The sequence below is a fragment of the Vulpes vulpes genome, chromosome 11 (assembly GCF_048418805.1).
Source record: "Vulpes vulpes isolate BD-2025 chromosome 11, VulVul3, whole genome shotgun sequence".
NCBI lineage: Eukaryota > Metazoa > Chordata > Mammalia > Carnivora > Canidae > Vulpes > Vulpes vulpes.
The window spans coordinates 3,224,873-3,243,450 of record NC_132790.1 but is presented as its reverse complement, the minus strand read 5'-3'; positions in this window follow the sequence as shown (position 1 = coordinate 3,243,450).

The following is an 18,578-nucleotide window of genomic DNA, read 5'->3' as shown; positions in this document are numbered from 1 at the left end:
AATGACTCCTAAGTGATCACTGAAGCTTGAATCTGAGTAAACATGAAAAATGACTCCAGAGGTAAATACAGCTTTATCATTAGCCAAATCTGAAACAACGGGACATACATTTCCATCTTAGGCATATTTTCTGGATGTGCATATTTTAAGGTCTAGAGGTTAGTCCTATAGCCTCCCACAACTGGGAGTTTTTTCATTTTTAATTTATTTTTTTTTTCACTCACTAATGAGATTTTGTTTTGTTTTTTAAATTTTTTCATTCAAGAATTCTTGACTGAGCACCAACTATGACACTAAAGACTATTGGAATTTGAGATTTGTTTGTGAACAAAACAGGGATCCATTTCTCATGGTTGTTATAGTCTATTAAAATTCACAGCTCTCTGAAGGAAGAAACTTTGGAAATCAATCAGACATTTGCAAGTTTTTGCAGGTTTTTCTGTAATATCAATGCAGTGTCTTAGGGCACTCAGAATCCTCTAAGGAGCTCTCACTATTCACCATTTGCTCGTGCCTATTTTGATTTCTAGGATTTGACTCCAAGAACCAAGTAAGGCAAAGCAGTCCGGACACCTCCTATGGCAATACATATAGATGGTTTTAAATGTTAGATTGTGCAGGATGTTCAAGGGGTGGCTGAAAAATACAATCAAATGCACTAAGTGATCTGTCAATATCACATGGACATTAATCAAGAATAGAGATTTGAAGAGACTCCAAAACTCATGTGGTCATGAGAGGGACAACTTATTGTGCCTGATTCCAGAGATCAAGGTGGTCTCCTCAGAGAGGAAATGGTGATGCCCCAAATCAGTGGAGAATAGCAATGCTCAATTTCAGAAGGTTATTCAAAAAGGAAAACATTTACCTTGGATCTCATTTAGATCTTAATATGGTAGGATTGATAAAACAGATCTCCATAAGATTAAACAAAAAGTGTTAGAAATGCAGAGCTGTCTATACATCTGTCCTTCCCAATTAGCCAAAATTAACTTGTTCTTTTAGCGAGCCGTATATTCTCATCCAATATTTTTTGAAATCTGATCTGAAAGGTTTGCTCTTTTCTCTGAAGATAGGCATCTCTGAGAGAAAAATCTTCAGCCAACTTCTCAAGTACTAGCATACTGTCAAGCAAACAATTCATGATGTGAAGATGTCAGGGTTCAGAGTGAACAGTCCAGAAAGAATTCTTGAGTTGTCTTTGATGCAAAAAGGTGATTTTTATTAAAGCACAGGGACAGGACCTGTGGGAGATAGAGGTGCAGTGGGGTCATGAGGAGTGGCCTGTTACATACTTACATACTTTCACCTTGGGAGGGGGTCAGGGATAGTGTAAGTCTCTAAGGAATTTGGAAGCAAGGTCTCCAGGACCTTGAGAGGACTGGCTGTAGTTAGGAAAAGGTCATTTACTACCATCCAGTAAAACATTAGTCATGAGACCCTTCAGATGTGTATCAGTGGGTCATATGCAGATCGCCAATATGTATCTTGGGGGTGGGGGCAGAGATAGAGGAAGTCTCCAGAGGAATTTTTATATGTTAAAGGAGACTTCCAGGATCCTGGAGGCCAGGCTGATGTTAAATTATTGTAGTAACATCGAGGCAGTGGAGCTCCTAGAGGAAGGTCACTGCCTGTCTCAAGGACTTGCCAGTGGGAGGTACATTGTAAAGAAATTTAATTTTTGTCTTTTGTTTTGTTCTTCACATCAATTTATAAGATTCTTTTCAAAGCAAAAAAAAAATGTTAGTGTATTGCTGAGACCTGATTTTGGCTGATTATGCTTTATGATGATGATTTTTGCCAGTGTGGGTTTACATTATCTGACATTTAACGCCAGAAGGGCAAATATACAGTAAAATAAAGTAGAGCACCACCTGCTGGTAGTTGAAGAACAGATTGCGTGATTGACCTCAGAGGTCTTTCCCATCCGGAATGTGAATGCACGTATGTTTTCTCTGTGAATTTAAATGAACTCTGCTAATGTCTACATTGGAAATCTTATTTTGTTTGAATCAGTTTGCCTGAGGTTTGGGGAAATCTATCTCTTATTCTTTACCCCTGTGTTGTCTCATGAAGAATATTTTTTTTCATTTCATTGTTCTCTTTTAATAAAGAATATTTTTATTAACTTTTTAGATGTGTGTAATTTTAAAGATATTTTCATTTTATTTTTGTAAAAACAGTCAGGCACGCCTGCCTGGCACAGTCAGTGGAGCATGGGACTCTCAATCTTGGGGTTGTAAGATGTAGAGATTATTTAAAAATGAAAACCCTTAAAAATCAAAAATGAAAACAAAAGTCAGATCTTGATTTTGTTTTTAATAGGAAAGTGGTCAGTTCCTGGTTCTTTTAATCATTAACTTTACATTTACATCTGTGTTTTCATACTCCTGTTTCATATAGTAAATGATTTGGCAAAGCATTTGTGTGACTAGTTAGTTGTCCCTCCTTCTATATCACCCAATATACACTATCTGCATCACCCAATATACACTATCTGTAACATAACCATGCAAATATGAAAGAGGATAAAAATAAAAAAGAGGAAATTCCATGTAAAGCAAATTCATCCTAGGCCATCCTCATTTCATTACTCTCTATTGGCTCCATATAGATAGTTAAAATGATATTTACTGAAATGTACCATGTTGTAGGCATTTGCTTTAGACCAGTGAATCTATTGAAGAGATATTAAAATATATTTGGAGCAAGGACAGCAAAGAATTTAGGTTGTACTACACCCAGAAGCTGGAAATGCTCTGGGCCATGCTTTCGTCTTTTAATCTGATTCCTTCTTTGAGCTTGTTTCGTTCTTGCTCATTTTGTTTTGTTTTGTTTTGGTAGAGAGCCTTTCCTTTTAAGTAATACAACACTGCAATTCACATCCTTTCTCCTTCGGTAACGTCACTGGTTCAGTTCCAAATTTCTGGGGTCTGGGGCTTTCTTTCCTCTGGTGATACAATCATCTCTGTATCTGTGGCCATGGGGATAGAGTGATAGCTTTCAGGATTCTTCCCATCGGGTGGCATTCTTAAATGAAGAGTGTCATTGTGAACTCAGAGAACACTCCAAAATATGGTAGTTGAAATAGCATGCTGGGAGGCTGCCATATGTTATCTGAGTCTATTCTTTCAACAACATTCAGTTAGGAAGGTAAATCAGAAAGTTTATACATTTTGCCCAAGGTGACAACAATTGATCAACATATCCATGGTTTAACGTCAACCTGCTTTAACTTCTGAGTTCAGTCAAACCCATACAGTCCACGTAAAACAGGCAGGATGGATAACTGTATCACCTGTAAGTGAAAACAAATTTCCAATATTGAGACATCTATCATATAGCTACCTTGATCATAAACGATAAATGTATCAGATCTTTTTTTTAAATCAGATCTTATGAATTATTTGCATTTTTGGTGACTATTCTAAGAAAAGCAATTAACCCTTAGTACTGGGGAAAGAAAACTACTCAACTTCTATTTCAAGGGAAAGATAAAAATGGCGATATTTTTATTGAATTGAATCCAATTAGGGATTCAATGTAACTTTTCCATCACCCTGAGCATTAGATTTGATGGAATTATGTGTGGATAAATAGTGCCACAAAACACAGGAGTAGCAGTGGCTTGTAGTACTGGGTGTTACTGATGAGGGCGTGTTCTCTTAAAGTGATGTATTTCCACTTATCAGGGAATGTCTATAGTCTATTCATAAATGTAACTTAAGTAGCTAAGCAAAGCTATGAGGGGAGTTTATTTTATTTTTAAGAAAGAAGTTTAAAATTAGAAAGGCTGGCGACTCCATATGTCTGTGTGATTCTTAAAGAATGGTATTAATGCCTCTCCTCCTTCTATAGTCCTCAGACCCTGCCCTGCATCACCCAATATACACTATCTGTAACATAACCATGCAAATATGAAAGAGGATAAAAATAAAAAAGAGGAAATTCCATGTAAAGCAAATTCATCCTACGCCATCCTCATTTCATTACTCTCTATTGGCTCCATATAGATAAAATCAGGCTGCATGGTAATTTACCAGGTAATGTGAAGACAGACTTTGTTGAGCAGAACAATATTCTAATCGGAGTTATAATTAGGGAGTACATAGCATAGTCCCTGCATCATAAGAAAGGGCTGGGCATTCCCATAGTGCATTTATGTCTATGGTAAAATATTATGTTAATAATATTCTAAAGAATTTACTAATTATATGTCTCATTTAATGTGATTAGTCACAAAATTGTGAATTTTCTCTCTGCATAAGAATGGCCATAAGATAATGAGCCATGAAAACAAAACTGCATTTTCCTTAGAATTCCAATATAGTTTAATCTTTAGCCAAATTAAGTAGTCTAAAAATTAGATATTCAAATGCAGGTAAGTTAGAATTTGTTAGAGCAGGCATGTTTCGTAGTGTATAAAGGCGTACTTTGTGCTTGCAGAAGCATTCTGGCATACTGAGTTCTCAATTGTTCGGGAGTAAGATGATTTTGTATGAAAATAGTCAATTATGGATGCAAGATATGAAAATACAGATGCATTCGAAGATGAATGTTGGATATTCTAGGCTGGCAACAAAAAGTCATTTGAAATGATTATTTCCATCAGCTTGGCCTTGAATCAAGAAAATTGGCCTTTCCAGCAACTTCCCAGCCACAGTGATATTTGTTTTCATCAGAAGCCCTACAGGAATGATTCAAATTTGCAGATTAGGGATAAATAAATACATTGTATGAAAAGAAAAACATGTATTTTCACAATGACCTCTACTGAGAATATGATCTCTTCAGAATAAATTATATGAAACAACTGATGTCTGCCGAGAGAGACCTGTCGTATTGTAGCGATGCTGTGTCACATGTGCGACAGACTCTACTCACCAGGGGTGACGGGACTTCCCTCAACTCCCCAGGGTACCAAGTGCTTGACTCATGGGTGTATTCTATTTAGTTTATATACTAAATAAATATAAATAAAAATTATATGTACATACATATATGCTTCATTGGTAGATTGGGGTTCAACTTCTCAATTAATCAATGGCAGACTCTGGTCTTTGGGTGAATTGCAATCTTTCTGCACCTCAGTCTCTTCAACGGTAAAATCTGGATATCGCTCCTTTAAAATGAGTACATATAAGAATAAATAGATTATATACATAAATTCTAAAGGAAGCCAAGGTGTGCACCTATGCCGTCTTGAAAAGAATTGTAAAATAGCTTATCTGGTCATGGCATCTTTCTACCGTGTGCCAGAAAAAAATACCAAAACGCATATACATATTTATGATGAACCAAAAGTATATTGGGCCCCTAGTGTTGGTGATATATAATCTGCATAACTGTATGCAGCAGTTTAAGCACCTGCCATAAAATAAGCACCCAAACCATCATTGTTACAATAATTCCTAGGCACCAAAACTTAAAACAGTGGTAGGATGTTGTGGTCCTGGCCTGGAACTGCAGACCAGCCAATCCATGGGAGAGGAACTGAGGACCATGAAGCTACATGCTGTATCCCCAAACATCCATGTGGACCCAACCAAATTTTGACTTCACTACTTACAAACGTGCGAATGAAAACTTTTTTCTTTATAAAGATGCCAATCATATTACAGTGGGGACTCACCATACTCCAGAGTCTCCTCATCCTAACATGACTGACTACGTCTGCAGAGATCTTATTTCCAAATATCCTAACATTCTAAGATACTGTAAATTAGGATTCTACAGATTAATTTCGGGGAGGACACAATTCAATCGATAAAAGACACACCAACATGTGTTCCATGTTTCACCTAGAATTCTAATACCATGTGTATTTGGAATTCAAGGATAACAGAAGTGTCCATTTTTTCCTAAACTCTATTTTTATTTCTCTATTTTGAAACTGTACCAAGTAAAGACACAATTTTAATGTCAACCAAAAAATAAGACATGGGATATACATTTTTATTTTTCTATTTTTAATTTTATTGACCCCAGATATCATTTAGAAAGTCATTCATTTCATGGACTATTTTTCTCAGCATAAGTCTAGATAAAAGATCCAGATAATTTTATCTTTACAGAAACAACATTATTTTTATTAATTTTGTTTAGTATAAGTTACTCAATTCCTATTGGAAAAGAAATTAATTTAGATGATTAAGTCAATGGCTCACATTTTACTGCTGCATATTTAAGATTTAAATAACCAGAAAATTTCTCTGTGCTCTATAGCGATACAACATGATATTGCTGATTATCTTCTCCTGTCACTGATAAAGATTACAATTGTATAATAAGAATTTTTCACTGAATAAATTAAAAACGTGTTTAACGCATATAATTTTGCCTTGAAAAACTAAGGTTGTGTACTATACATAATAACATGCTAATTTAGTCAAATGAAATATAGCAAGACTATGATATAAAAATCTATTATATGTCCAGCAGTCTACATGCATTATCTAATTTAATCTTAATAATAATCCCATGAAAAATCCAGTGTTATTTTTGTCCCAAATTGAAAGAAGAGAGAAAAACAAAGGAAAAAGAAAGTGAGTAGCTCTCCCAAGTCACAGAACCAATGAAAGAATCCAGGTTCCAAAGCCTGAGCTATTGACACAACTCTTCTTCATTTTGTAGGTTAGTTAGTTATATGTGAGCTCATGTCAACAAATGAGACAAATATCTTTTCTCTAAAACATATTTTTGAAGAGGCAAAGGTTACTATTCTTCATGGCAGAAAGTGATCTCTGTTTAATAAATTATTTTTAATGACTAAGAGAAAGATAAAATCTCTAAAGGGAAAAAATTATCCCAGATCCCCTCATCTTATTCAGATTATTTAAGTTAACTTCAAATATTATTAATTTTATTTTATAATGTTACCCTTAATTTTAATAAAAATAATATATGAGAGTTGGGAGTGGGGCTCAGAAGCTTGTTTGATCTAAACCGTTTATACAGATACTGACATCTGAAAATACCCACTACCTTGCCCCATATCCCACAGATAATAAGTGGGGTGCCTGGACCTCAGAGAGGCAGAATGGAGAAGAATAGACTTAAGCAGGCTTAGAATGTTCCACAGTGATTGGAACGAATCTTTTTGGTCAGACCAGTTGAAGGGACACTATTCTAATTCTTATTTGAAAGGCTTTGTAATAAGAGGCAAAGAGGAGAAGACTGATACAGCAATGCTCTGCAAAGAGTGAGCTGTACTGTCACTAGAAACTAAACAGATATTTTTCCTGAATCAGAAAATATGATTTAACCCAATATTATATAAAATCACTAGAAATAATTATGAGAACAATTAAATACTATAGGATTAGAGTCAAGTAATATAAATATAAATATAGGGGATCCCTGGGTGGCTCAGTGGTTTGGCACCTGCTTTTGGCCCAGGGCGTGATCCTGGGGTCTCAGGATTGAGTCCCGTGTCAGGCTCCCGGCATGGAGCCTGCTTCTCCCTCTGCCTATGTCTCTGCCTCTCTCTCCCTCTCTCTATCATGAATAAATAAATAAAACCTTAAAAAATATATATATATATATAAACAGATAAAATGACTTGATGTTAAAATGAAATAATAATTAAGTGATCCTATCCTGCAGATTTTCTACTACTTTGTCTAATGCTAATTACCTATTGCATCCTGGATCTTCTCACTCATTTAGCTGTAACACCTGTCACTTGCACTGGAACTTCTATACTAATTATAAAGAAATCTCAGTCTTTTATCTAAAATAACTCACAGAGGTTCTCCAGGTGAATTTATATTGACCAACCTATTCTGGTTCCAATTAGCTACGGTAAAGCTTCATGTAGAACTGAAACTTATGAAAGTTTTCTTGAAAAATTTCTGTAGAGCTGTCTGAAGCACCTCCTTTGCAGCTCAGCAGCAGATTTTGAAGTGGTAACAGAGGCTGACTTCTAGCAGGAAAATGGCATCTAAAGAGAATCCTAAGGGCGTATAGAAATAATTAATTCAATTATTTCCCTTAATATCAAGTACCCCCATTCATCCTTGCCCAGGATTTGGTTGCATGATCTTGTATTGTATATGCATTTATAGAATATTTATTGTAAGTAACTTCAACTCTGGCTATACCTTCAATAAAGCATTTTCTAGTTACTATAAATAATTAGACACATTTTGTTGTCATTGTTATTGGGGGAAATGTATAGAAGATGATGCATGTAGAGAGGATTCTGTTGCTTGATCAGACCATTAAATTAGCCTAAACAACCATTAAATTTGCTGCAACTTTCTCAGCAGATAATTTTCTAACAGAAATATAGATAATTTTCTCAACAGATAACTTTCTCAGTTTCTCTTTCAGATAACTTTCTCAACAGATAATAACACAGCACTTAGGAGACAGACACCTGACACTTTATCACATTTACAATAAAATGTTGTATAACTTGAGTGTGTATGTGTTTGTACAAAAGTATTCTTCCAAAACATGTTTCTATGAGCAGCAGAACTCCAGCTAGGAGCAGGATTTGACTACCACATGCCATGTTATCAGTGGTCTTGTGAGATAGGGACTTTATATAAAGATCACCTAACAATAATCTCATGAAGCCATTGAATTTTATCAAAAAAAAAAAAACAAAAAAACAAAAACAAACCAAGACACAAAATAACTGCAAAGGTAAAATTGTGTTATGTCATTTCTCAACACTACTAGCAATGATAATATACCCAAAGCTTATTATGAGCTAGGCACTGTTCTGAGCACTTTATATTATCACATTTAATTCCCAAAACAAAACTGTAATGTTTTATTTCCATTCTTAAAATTGGGAAAATTCATTCATAAACAAATATGCCATTGCAATTGTAATAATTAAATAAATATAAATTCATTTTATGATTTTATGTACATTTAGAGATGGTTCCCACATTATCTTTAGTCTCCATTATAATTATACATTTAATGATAGGATAATAACTGCATGCATTGACATCCCATTTTAATATCATTGTGTACTTCAGTTATTTCCAGGCCTTTTTTTTTTTTTTTTTCTTTCTCTTTAAGTAATGAGTAATGCATCAATGAGTATCTTTGGGACTTAAAATTTTGTCTATTTTTTTTTATAAATTTAGAAACACAAGCACCCTAACAATTTCAAGGTGGCATATAACTACAAGGTCAGAATATATAAATATCTTTATAACTAGGCTACATATTACCTGATTGATTTTCAAAAGTTTAAAGCCATTTACAATTTCTAAAACTCTCCTTTCATTCTGCTAAATCTTCTAGCAATTAGCATTATAATTGTAATATTGTCTAGTGTTCACATTATAAACATGGTGCCTCAAGGTTGATTAAATATGCATTTTGTTGATTACTCAAAAGGGTGAACATTTTTTCCATTTGCTTTCAGTATTTGCTTCTTTTCTTATGTTAATTAACCTCTTTGCATTCATTTAACTTTAAAAAATTCAGCACCCAATGCAGGAAGAAATATATTAGGCATTTTCTTTGTATTTATCATTTACTTGCAAGAGCAAAAGGGGGAAAAAAGAGATTTCATTTGTCATTTCCATTCACAGAGATGTTGTATCCATTATAACATCTCAAGATGTGATGACATGACGTTGGAGAGATACCTTTGACATTTGGAGAACAAAACTTGAGCAGGTTTAGAGTTTACAATTTGTTTAAATTCCCTTACTGAGTAGGCTTGAAATATCTAAAAAGCAAAATAAAAATGAAAAGAAAAAGTATTTTTTTAAGTATCTGAAAGGCAACATTACAAAAGTAAACCACTTACATTTTCCTTCAAATAGCATCTTGAAAAAGAAAGATCGTAATTCCTCTGAAGTCTATATAACACATATAGTCTAGACGGCAGTTTAAGGTATAATTGGTTACAATGTTCGCAGGAAAACATGAATCAAGAGAGGAGCAATAAACAAGTTGGAACAATTATAAAGAAAGGGAGAAACGGATGATGGTCCGACAATGACAACAAGGAGGTCCTTCCTGAAAGGAAATAACAAATCATGTATTTAAGTATTTTCCATGGTAGCTACAGTTAAAATGATCAGACACTGTAAAGGTATTTAAAAATGGAAAATCTAAGCAAGGAGCTCTCCCTGGGTCTGAGTAGTCCACATCATATTTCAACTTGGCCATTTTAAACATCTTGCCTCCTCTCACTTGTAATGTAAGGCATAAGGTAAAAGCTGAGAGAACATTCTGAAGGAGCAGAAGGGCTTCCCTAGAGATGGCACTTCCCATTCTGGTCAAGAAAACAATTCCAGCAGGTTTAACTGTTCCACTGACACTGGCTCATGATGCTTAGGACGATGGGACACTGTTTTGCCATCAAGATATTTGTTCTGTTCCTAAGTCTGTCCGATTAGAACCTTTATGAAAGTGACTTAAAACCTAAAATACGGGTATGAGTAGGAATACATGAGTTTCCTAGAATCTTTGGTTTGAGATGATTTCTGAGGTGGAACAGGAAGCAATGAGAAGGACACTCACTTCTCCAGGCTTTCAGAGTCCGTGCTAAGGTCAGGTGGAACCAAGCGGAAACCCACTTCCTCCATTCTTTGTTCTATTGCTCTGGAAACTGACTTAATTTTTCTGACCTTTATATTTTTGTCACATTAAAAAGAATGTAAAATACCATGTTAAGTCTTTGAAAAGATTTTAATGAGACCACTTGTGGAAGACTTTGGTCTCTGGGAGTGAAATAGCCTCTCAACTCTTTCGTTGGCATTTATCAAAATGGTGGTGGTAGTGCTGGTAGTAGGCAGCTGGTCCCTGAGGGCAGCCTATGACTGTGACTGAGAAGTGAAAGAGCATCTGAAAGTCCCCAACTCAGGGTGAGACTCCTAATACCTTGGGAAACAAATGGACCATGCAGATCTGCCCTCTCTCTTAACAAGAGTGAGAAACCAAGGCCCAGGGCAGAGCAGGGACTTGCCAAAGTTACACAAAGAGATTCTATTATAGTGAGACCTAATGTCCAGCTTTTAGGATTCCCTGTGTGTGTGTGTGTGTGTGTGTGTGTGTGTTTTCTTGAGAATCCTTTCCTTTGTGTGCACGTGGTACTTTTAGATGATCCATATATTAACGTACCAGATATTTCATTTAGATTCATTAACCTTGGGCAAATATATAAACTTCAATCCATGTCAGTTAAGGAATCAACCTGTGTTTGGTGGGCTCTTTAATTCTTCCAAAAGATTGATAATATGAAAGACTGGTTCTGAGATTCTGGTTCTCGGGTCCTGAGATAAGTAGGAGAAAAAGCTGATGAATCCACTCAGTGGCAAATACGTGTTAACCTTAAGAAGAAGGGAGTGTGATCCTGAAGGTGGAGAGGGAGGAAATGTCTGCCTAGAGGTTGCAACGTTGGGGAAGAGAGGTGGAGACATGGGTGCAGAGGGTGGAGCCTCGAATTACAGAAGGTTATTCCCAGGCTTTGAATCCTCATGGGGTTTGCCCAGTTGGATTTCAACTGATTGAAATTCCCTAATGATTTTAGGGAACCAATGACTACTCCCTTCTTTCCATTTTCTCTCTTTTGGAGTGGGAATGTTGTACTGTTGCCCTATGCCTGCCCATCACTGTAATTCAGAAGCATATAACATAACTTGCTTTCTGCTTTCACATGTACACACCTGCTTTCACACGTACACATAAATTTTGCTCCAGGGAGAATCATACCCAGAGTCTCACCTATATCTGATTTAGATTATTTAAGTAATGATTTGGGGACTTTTGAGGCCATGGTATTTAGGTGATATTTTGAACTTTAAATTGATTTTATAGTAAGTTGAGATTTTAGGGGTAATTGAGTAGGGTGAATGTATTTTGCATGTGGGCTGGACATGAATTATTGTGAACCAGGGATTGAATTAGTGTACAAGGAATAGTGGCCTCCACAGATTTCTATATCCTAATCTCTGGGTACTGTTAAAGTTCTTACACGGGAAAAGGAGATATATACATACATACATACATATTGGGGGATGAAGAGATCATTCTGGACTAGATGTGTGATTTATCAATGTAAACATGAGTGTGGTTATAAGAGGGAGGCAGAGGGAGATATGCCCACAAAAGAGGTGAAGGTGATGTGAAGATGCTATGCTGCTGGCCTTGAAAACCGAAAAAAAGGAATCATGGGTTAAGGAATGCAAGGATGCAGCACTAAAAGTTGGAAAAGATAAGAGAACAGATATTCCCCTTAGAGCCCTGAGGAAGCATGACCTGCTGACACCTTGGTTTCAAACCCAGTAAAACCCACTTCAGACTTTTGACTTCACTGTGGTAGGAAAAAAAAATGTTATTTTAAGTCACTGAGCTTGTGGTAGTTTGTTAAAGCAGCAATATAAACTAATACACGGTCTGTTTCTAGTCTAATCATGTAACACACAGAAGAATTCAGTTATTCCTACCAAGGATGTTACATACTATTTGAAGAGCTAATACATAAATGGATATTTAAGTTAACAGTACAAGAGAAAGCCTAAGGTTTGCAGAGAGGGTAAGTGGTATAGATCAAATTTAAAGATGCTGGCAATAGTGATTATGGCCATCATGATGCTCTTGAGAGCTTTTTGGGCATTTAACATATGGATATGTATGGCTCAATATAATTTACATGAAATCCTCATAACAACTTTACTGGAAAGACTCTGAGAGTACCCTCACTTTTCAGGTAAGGAATTTGGGACATGAGAGGTTAGGTAACTTCCCATCACATGGCTCATGATGGATACAGTCAAGATTATCTGTTTCCAGAGACAAAGCTATCAATCTCATTACTTCATTCACCTGGGATCCAGAATAACAAAAAAATAGCTTTTTTTTTTTTACTAGCTTTCTGAGTGGGGTAGAAACTCATAGATCTTAAAATTTATTATGATTTATATTGGAAAAGAAAGGAGAAAAAATAACAAGTCAAGCCCAGTGAAGCAAAGTAAATTTTTTACTTCATCTTGGCAGTAATCAGGTCTTCTCTACATTTGTATTTCCAGGGTTTAGTAGAAGGAAATGGATTGGAGGGTTGACTATAAATAGCTTCATATTTACTGCAGCTAATCATGGTTTGGAATAAGATCAAATTGAATGTGAAAGGTATTAGGCTCTTTGAGCTGATCCCAATCATACCATCTGGATAATACTTGGGAGAATTGAGTCCAAAAGAAATTCCTTTCTCTAATCTTCATCGTATGAAAGCAAAGAAGAAAATGATTCCATCTTGTCCAGAAAAAATCCATGAAGCCTCTTTTTAGGGCCTTCATTCTGTCTTGGCAGCTAAATTTCCATAATTTGTGGATAATCACTCCCAAGACAGAAATGTTGGTGAAAATGCCCAAGAAACAACTTGAATTAATAACAAATGTAGTTAATTTTCCATAAGATACTATTTCAAGAAGGGGCAAACAATGAGCTATTATGCAGTTCATTAAAAACTAGACGTGATAAAGCTCTGAAAACCAAAACTTGGCCCAACGCTTTAGGGATCTGTTTCCATTTATGACAAAAGCAAGAATTTGTCCAGATGGAACACTCAGAAGCATGATCCTCCACCACCAGCTCCTAACTCCTGTCTGTTTGGTAATGGAAGACGAATTACTACCTCATGGGAAGACAAGTGAGTCTGGCTATTTTGCGTTAGCAAATCTATGGATCACAATTTAAAAATCAGAAATTGTGGCAAGAAAAACGCATCATTTTGTTAGTATATTTTTGGAACAGGGAGAAAAGATGTTCCCTGAAATAAGTAGCTAGCACAAGTCACAGGACAACGGAGTTCAATTTTAATCAAGGAGGTAGGGGGAAATTGTGTGTTTGTTAGGTTAGTTGTGAGCACAACGTCCCCTACCTCCAAACATAGACACATTCACGCTCCCAAGTACACGCATGCTACACATGGATGAACCGTGAAGGCGTCACTTAAGTGAAATAAGCCAAACAGGGAAGGGTCAATATCATATAATTCAAACTATATGAGGTACACGGTATAGTCAAATTCATACAGAAAGAAAGTAGAAAATTGGTTGTCAGGGTGTAGAGGGGACGGGTGGGGAGAGGTTATCATTTAAGGAATATGGGGTGCCAGTTTGGGAAGATGAAGAATTCTGGAGACGGATGGTGGTGATGGTTGCACGGTGTAAATATACTCACTGCTGCTGAACTGTACACTTAAAAATGGTTAAAATGATAAATTTTGTGTTATGTATATGCTGGCACAATTAAAAAAAAAAAACCTGTGTTGAGAATCAGGTCTTTTGTATTCAGTAAACTGAATATTGTAGGGACAAGGTGCACAACTTTCTTAGGCGAGTTATTAAATGGAGTAAGACAGTATGTCCAGGCAGGGAGAAAACTGGAGAAAACCGGGGGAAGTACACGGTGTCCTACACACAAATCAGTCATTTGATTCTCACTTCTACCTTTTGATTCCTGGACACGTGTATTCCAGCCGCAGGGGTGACTTCACTCTATGCTGGCATGTTTGAGTCATATGTCAAATCCTCTTAGAAAGAACCCCATTCTTGTGGGGCATTTTCTTCCAGATTATAGCCTAACAGCTGTCAGCTGTCTGATTCTTAATTCCATCAAGCCAACTCCCCTTGTTGGTGGGACTTGAGACTGGAATGCTAATGCAACTCCAAACACGCGAGCCAGAACATTAACTTCCAGATGAGACTCTGCACCATTAAGTATAAAGGTCCTAGGTAAGATTCTCAACCTCTGCAGCTCCGATAGCAGCTTTCTGCTTTTTCTCTTTGCCTCAAGTTTGGGCAATCAAACTTGGACATTGTCCTTTACTCTCGTATCCTCTCTGGTGGTGTCAGAAATAGCAAATTAACACCTGAATTTCTACTTAATGCCACTGGTGCCATAGTAACAAGTTGCCAGAGGGCACTTCATCTCCCAGGACTTTGTCCGGCACTTCTACTACTTCCCATCCCATGCGGCTCCATTGATAGTTTCATAATCATGATAATCAGTGCATGTTGTTTTATTATTTCCCCTGGGGAAAAAAAAATAAAAGGATATCTGTTCATTTGTCAAGGGTGTGGACAACCCAATCCTCCATATCCATATTGAGCATCTCTTCCTAGGGCCACTCAGAGAATTAATTAGTACATTAAATGGGATCCCCAGTGAGAAATAGATGAATGTTCAAAGGAAGTGATTATTCAGCTGTTAATGGAAAGTTTATTAGCAGACAAAGTTAAAATTAAGAGATAGGAGAATAGGGATCCCTGGGTGGCGCAGCGGTTTGGCGCCTGTCTTTGGCCCAGGGCACGATCCTGGAGACCCGGGATCGAATCCCACATCGGGCTCCCGGTGCATGGAGCCTGCTTCTCCCTCCGCCTGTGTCTCTGCCTCTCTCTCTCTCTCTCTGTGACTATCATAAATAAATAAAAAAAATTAAAAAAAAAAAAGAGATAGGAGAATATTTGGGGGTAAATAGTAGAGAAAAATAAGTACCACCTCTGAGTCTAAAGGAACAGGGGGTGGCACCTGGCTAGTTCACTCAGTAATGTGTACAGCTCTTGATCTCAGGGTTGTAAGTTTGAGCCCCACAATGGGTGTAGAGATTATTTACATAAACTTAAAAAAAAAATAAAGGGACAGGGAAAGGAACTGTGATTAAAGACTTAGAGAAAAATCTAACCATTGATGAAGACTACTGGAGAGGAGCTGAGGCCTTCGGAAGAGGAAGTCATCCACCCCGCAACCACAGCCCAGAAAGGAGGGAGTCAGGGGGTAAATGCTTCTGCTGCAAGCAAGCCCAATCCAAGGACCCAGAGAGGAGGTCCCACAGGATAAGCCAAATGAGTCCTTCTTTTCAGCAGGATGGAAATCAAATGTGAGCCAGATAGAAATGAAAATGAAAGCAGAGTTTATTGAAAATATATAGTATACACCGGGATATGTGGCGTGTGGATCCTCCGGGAGACTCGGAAAGGAGAAGAGCAAGAGTCTCTTCTTTGCTTATTGGGGTCTGGGGTTTTTATTGGCGGTCGTGGTATGGTGTCTTCTTTGACATCCAGGGACTGGTCAGAACAAGGAGGGTCACATAACAGAAGTTTAGATATAAAAGATAATACTTGGGGCACCTGGCTTGTTCAATCCACAGACCATATAACTCCTGATCGTGGGGTTGTGAGTTCAAGCCCCACGTTGGACGTAGAGCTTGCTTTAAAAACAAAACAAAATAAAAAAACAAAACAAAACAAAAATCCCTAAAGGTAATTCTATAAAACTTAGAGACTACAGCAGAGGATATCTTTGCAATCATATTACTTATCTAATACTGTATAACAAATCATTCCAAAACGTTTTACCTCAAACAGCACTAAGCATTTATGATTATCTCCCATGGATTCTCCTGCTCACGTACTCAGGGTGGCTTGTTGGGGTTTCTCAAGGGAATGCAATCACCGTTGTGCTTATGCAGACTGTGTAACCAGTCTCATTATTCAGTGTACTGTGCTCATGACATTTGCTTTGCGTTAGTAATTAAACAAGAAAACACGTGTTCAGGGGTTCTCCATCCTTTTCTATATGTGACCTACTAACACTCCGCAGAGAACATGCATTTACATGACAGTCCAATGTGGTCTCTATGATGGTGATAGAAACTGCTTTTTACAATCAAGTGTTTTACAGTATTTGTGTCTATGTCCCCAACAGTGAGCTTTCTGAAGTCATGTTTAGTTTCTCATGATTCTTTTTATTTTCCATGCATGGTTCACAGAAGCATTTAGTGTTTGAAGAATCCCAGTTACAACCCAAAGCACCGACTTTGATGGGGACGTTCCAGACACTGTTGGAAGTTAGAATTCAGATGGGCCGAGGAGACCTTGATGGAGTGCCTCACCTGTATCATGGTAGGGACTGTCTGTTTTGCAGCATATAAAGTGTGCTGTAAGGGCAGGTGTTTCCTCCAAGAAGAAAAGAATCATTTGCATGCAGGAAAATGTGTGGTGATAAGACATTTCAAAAGGGAAAATTCGTTGGAGAGTTTGTGCTATATGACGAATGTCCTTTAAATGGCACCTGTTCCTGGCGTAGCATGCATGGACACTTGCTTCTGTTCAATTGCTATAAAATTATTAAATTCAGTTGCATAAGAACTAGAAAAGGGGCAGGCCTGGTGGCTCAGCGGTTTAGCACCGCCTTCAGCCCAGGGCGTGATCCTGGAGACCCGAGATCGAATCCCACGTCGGGCTCCCTGCATGGAGCCTGCTTCTCCCTCTGCCTGTGTCTCTGCTTCCCTCTCTCTGTGTCTCTCATGAATACATAAATAAAATCTTTAAAAAATAAAAAAAATAGAAAAGGGACAAAACCAGCAGCACACTTATCACATAAAAATTAAGAACACACACAGGAAGGAACGAGCAAACTTGTACCTGAGAGATGAGGCACACAGCAAAGGATCTAACATGAGATATCGTTATTCTGATTTTCCAGTCTCTTCCTTTCAGTTGATTTTAGTAGAAAATTCTAAGTAGTGTATCTTAAATTATCTGCCACCTTTACCCAGACTCGAGAGTGGTCTCAACAGTCAGATAAAATTATCTAACGAGTGGTGAGGGCTAGTCCATTAGTTCTTCTATTTTTCAATTCCAGGGAGATCCAAATTGCTCCACTATAAATGGGATATAACAGCTTTATTGTGTTTTTAAGGAACAAATAGGTTTTAAGTAAGTGCAGCCTTGGTCTGAGCACTGCTATGGCCCATTAGATCTCCTTATGTATATCTATGACATCAGCGTATCTCTCTGAGGCTCACAGGTAAATAAAATCTTCCTATCTCAAATCCTGTTTTCCCTCTAGGCTGGCATTAAACTTTCAGGGTTTCTCATTGCAGGAGCTCCTGTTTACTTTTTCTTTTTTTTTTTTAATTTTTTTTTTTTAATCTTTATTTATGATAGTCACAGAGAGAGAGAGAGAGGCAGAGACACAGGCAGAGGGAGAAGCAGGCTCCATGCACCGGGAGCCCGACGTGGGATTCGATCCCGGGTCTCCAGGATCGCGCCCTGGGCCAAAGGCAGGCGCCAAACCGCTGCACCACCCAGGGATCCCCTGTTTACTTTTTCATTCCAATACATTAATTTGCATGTGTACCTTTGGATCGGTGCTTAGAACAATTAATATAGTTCACGCTCCAAAGCATCCCAGACTTCATGAAACGGTTATGCTCATACTACATGTTAGGGTAGATTGAAACAAAATACAATTTCATCTTTATTTTTCGAGAGACAAATTCATCGGAAATCATCCATCAAAGCAGAGCCCCCTTTAAGAAATGCCATCTTTTAAAAATTGTTTGAATTTATCAAACTTTAAGGAATAGAATATCACAGCTGTAAATCTTACAGAAAGGTGTAATTTGAGAATTATCATCACATAAATGGGTGACACCTATACAGTATGCAGTCCCCTGACGTAAACTTTCGGCGTTGAGCGTCCATTCTGGGCCAAGCCTTTATTGAGTACATTCTGTGTGAAGAACGTTGTATTGGACACTGAGGAAAGAAAATGCTAAGGGAGTAATAGGATTTAAGCTTAAGGAAGGTCAG